The sequence below is a fragment of the Branchiostoma floridae genome, chromosome 15, assembly GCF_000003815.2.
Source record: "Branchiostoma floridae strain S238N-H82 chromosome 15, Bfl_VNyyK, whole genome shotgun sequence".
Lineage (NCBI taxonomy): Eukaryota > Metazoa > Chordata > Leptocardii > Amphioxiformes > Branchiostomatidae > Branchiostoma > Branchiostoma floridae.
Genome location: NC_049993.1, coordinates 2,442,482 through 2,447,095, shown reverse-complemented (window position 1 = coordinate 2,447,095; position 4,614 = coordinate 2,442,482).

The following is a 4,614-nucleotide window of genomic DNA, read 5'->3' as shown; positions in this document are numbered from 1 at the left end:
CGTAGATATGGCCCTAAAAAAACTGATAAAAGAAGCCTTCTCAATAGTCTAAAATGCAAGAGCTTCCGGGGGGGCTTCGCCCACCTGGGTCCCCCCCACAGTGGCCCTGCCCCTGGACCCCGCCTGGGACATTCGGCGGCCCCCGGACCCCTGTCCGATGCTTTGAAAAATCCTGGCGAGAAGTCTGTACGGCCTGAGTCTTCAAGTTAACGTATTGTGTGGTCCCGCTTATGAATATTAATTAGCCTTCGCTTTCCTCTTCGCTGATTGGCTGAACCATTAATTGAATTAACTCTTCCTGCCGGCTAGACGCAGGTGCAGATGTCGGCTCTGTGGGGTGAACGTCCGAAAGGTCATGGCATGGAGAACGAAAGAAAACCAATTTCCCCTAAAAAAGTGCTGTAATTAAGCCTTTTACAGTACTTTATGCCAAAAATTTTACTTGGATCATTTTACCAACTATCTTATGCCTATCTATACCAAATGTTACTCATACCAGGGTACAGGGGTGCAAAATATACCGTTATAGGACCGTCAACAACAGTCGCACGGAGCTAACAGCGCAGCGAAAATACCATCGCTAGCGTTTCAACTTCGGATAACAAGTTATAAGTACTGTTGAACCAAGGAGGTTAAAAGAGGGAAAGGAGTCGGCTCATAATTAGCACCTTGCCGCGGCCTTTGTTTTGCCCTGTTAAACCCTGCTGTGTCCCATTGTTCAGGGTGGCCGGCGGCAGTCCTTTGTAACCATGTTTGACTCCCCATAAAAGCCGCATAATGAGCCAGTCATGACGTCAGGGCAGCGGCAGGGACCGAGGCCGGCCCGATTAGAAGTCGAAGCCCCTTCGGTTTCCGACAATTTCCTTATTTGGATTGCGCAGTAGAGCTGCGCAGAAATCGGCATTCGAAAGAAAACAACATGGCGATCATGGCGATAGTTTGTTTTCCTTTCTACGACGAACATGGGTTTGTTTACAGCCATTTCTTTGGACTTATGTCATTTTTTTGGCCTTAGAAATATGGAGAAATATGTATAGATTTATGTTCTTATTACAAACATATAGCACTTTTCCAAAATAAACTTGAGGTTTTTACGTATTATACAGGTCTTTGTCGTTCCATTCATGTATTTTTTGGCGGTGGGCACTTACGATTTTTCCTGGGGTCTTAGCCTTCTTTTTCTGTATCAAAGTTGAGCTTGATAAGGTCTCCATGGATGGTCTGGTGCAAAGGGTGAAGTTGGGGCATCAAATAAATCTCCTTGCGAGGCGAATTTTGAGAGGCTAGTTTTCTCGACAAGCTGGACAACATGCCTCTAGATAAATTCTTATTTTTGAATTATTTCTGGACAGAAAGAGTTAATAATTTTTCTGGGATGTTTTTATCACCGACTTTATCATGATTCCTTCCATCTCATTTAGCCAGCCACCGTATTCGTAGGCTTGAAAACATAATGCAACAGTCCCGCTTGTTTGACTGCAAGTTTCAAGCCTGTCGTGCGTCGGAGATCCTCCGTCTTGGGGCTTGCTTGATTTCCGTGCTATCGGCATCTTTATAATATAATAATAAAGCAAAGAGCGTTGTTGCTGTTCTTCTATCTACAACTCTCAACTTTTGAAAATCTTCCCCAAAGTTACTCTATTGTTCTTGTTGCCCGGCCATCATTCATGCTGTTGTCATTTATAATAGAGTGAACAATGAAAACAATGCCGATAGTCGGCTGGGTGTATGTAAATCAAGACCAATTCGCACCCCAATGTTAATGTTTTTTTCACAAGTGAGTCGAAGATGGTTGAAAAGGGACAAATTATGAGCCGACTCCTTTCCCTCTTTTAACCTCCTTGGTTGAACTCAGTAACGTTAAAGTTTGTTTTTAGTTGCCTTTGACGGTTTGACCTGAAATAGTGTTACGCTAAACTCCTGAAGAGAAGTTAAGTGACTGCTGCGATTATCATAGATATGCCCCTAAGAACTGATACAATATAAAGCCTTCTGAATAGTCTAAAATGCGAGAGCCTTAGGCGGGCTTCGCTCCCCCTGGCGGGAACACTGCTATATACGGGATCATGAGGCCCCACTTATGAATATTAATTAGCCTTTGGCCTCCTCTTCGCTGATTGGCTAGGTCTTTGATTCAATTAACTCTCCGGCTGACGCGCACAGGTGTGGCTCTGTGCGGGGTCACGGAAGGTCACGTCAGGAGGCCAAAAGAAAACAAATTTCCCCTCAGAAAAGTGCCACAATTAATCATTTTAAAGTTGTTTATGTCAAAAATTTTACTTGAATCTTGTTACCAAGTATCTAATGCCTATCTATACCAAATTTCAGGTCATTTAATTGTAATACCAGGGTACAGGAGCCAAAAGTGTCATTTTTTGGTCAAAAATTGGCCAAAAATCGCAAAAATAAGCATTTTGTTGCACTGTACACCAAAAGTGTTATTGAATTTATATGAAGGGATTATCAAGGCACGTCTGTGTCAAATTTCAGCTCATTCGGTTGCAATACCAAGGTACAGGAGCCAAAAGTGTCCTTTTTTGGTCAAAAATTGGTAAAAAAATCGCAAAAATAAGCATTTTGTTGTACTGTACACCAAAAGTGTTATTGAATTTATATGGGGGCATTATCAAGGCACATCTCTGTCAAATTTCAGCTCATTTGGTTGTAATACCAGGGTACAGGGGCCAAAAGTGTCCTTTTTTGGTCAAAAATTGGTAAAAAAAATCGCAAAAATAAGCATTTTGTTGTACTGTACACCAAAAGTGTTATCGACTTTATATGGGGGCATTATCAAGGCACATCTCTGTCAAATTTCAGCTCATTTGGTTGTAATACCAGGGTACAGGGGCCAAAATATACAGTTTTGGTCTAAAATTGACCAAAAAATCTCAATAAAATCATTTTAGAGGCAGATATGACAAAACTGAGAAAAAGCATCAAGGTATTGGCCCATTCTACCCCTGTGCCAAATTTCAGGTCATTCGGTCCAGGAATGGCGGAGATGAATCACTTTGAAGATTTGACAGGAGAAAGAAGAAAGAAGAAACATTACGAATACAATATATTTCAGCCATACTATGTATGGCTGAAATATAAATATACGTTATAGTAAACTTCATTGATCAATGAAGATTGATTTGCTCTTGTAGTACGAGCAAAACTGTGTGCCATGTGCCATAATTTGTTTTGATGCGCTCACATTTCACATGATTTATAAATTTTCTCTCCTTTGAACTTCCACAAATTCAACAACGTATTCTCAGAACGAATAGGCTGACTGGCTGAGGTTATGTATGGCCGGAAAATATAGTGATATTCATCCATCCGTAGGGCAATATATACAAGCAAACGTTTTTTGACTACTTTGTTTTGAAACTGCCCCCCTCCCCTGTCTACCACTACCAGTTCCAAAAGAGTTCAGAGAGCTCATAACACGTTACCTCCAGAAATATTTGGACCTTTTATTTAGATGTTGTGCAATTGTCTTCAACATTTCACATACGTCATGCATGGGAACATTCACATTTAGATTATTTACATGTATGTCAGACATTTATGGCATTTTTGCATCAATTACTAGTATACATTTTAGGTCATTATTATTTATGGTAAACACACTGTTTTTGCTTTGCTTCCTCTTCTCCAAACTAATGAATGACTAATACAATGGACCTCTTTTCACCCACAGTAAGTCCAATGGTTGGAAAATGGACTTACTCAGGTAGGACTGAAGATGGACTTACTGCCTAAATTGGTGTAAAAGCCTTATTCTGGATAATAGTCCACAAAAACTATAACACCAACAGTACTAGCTTTCAAACATTGCAAAGTGGGGTGGACCTACCATCAGAGGACATTCATCCTCCTTCAAGTCCACTGGTTTAGGTAACGTGGGTTTAAAAGAAATTGTGTAATTTTTTCAAGCAGATGTTGGATTATGTGGTGCTTCAACCTCCTTTGTCTGGCAGCTTAACACGGAGCAGACATCACCAACTAGCGATAGGATTTAGCTTCCTACGCTATATTCATTTAATTATTGTGCACTCTCTACGCAGAGGGACCACAGTCGTGTCGAAACTTCTTGTGGTCACCTCTGCTGTCTGGTGCACTCAGATGAGTTACTGACAACCCTGCTTATGAATATTAATGACCTTATTCTTATATGGGCAGTCAGCCGTTGGGGATCGGGCGTAGGAGGATGGAGCTATGTAAGACATATCATGATTGGCTGATAGCTTCCCAGCCTCCTTTGCGAGATGGCTTTTGTGAACAGAAAGCCCAAGAAAGGCCTATTCTCTGATTGGTTGACAGCTGGTTTGTGGTGACAATCACAGTAACCACTGGTGGGCATCCAGACAGCAGGGCCCCAATAGGCTAGTGCGGTTGGGGACTGCCGTAGGAGGATGTTATTGCATAGCTTATTGAAATAAAACAATTACCTGGACATAAAGAGAAATTTCAATTAGATACAAATCATGTGAATCAGGAGCTAGTTTGAATATTAATAAAATTATTAAAATTATTAAAATTAATAAATTGCTTGATTATTGATGAGGAAAATTTATATATCCTGGCAGCAGACAATTGAAAGAGATCTCCTGACTGCAGTGGGCT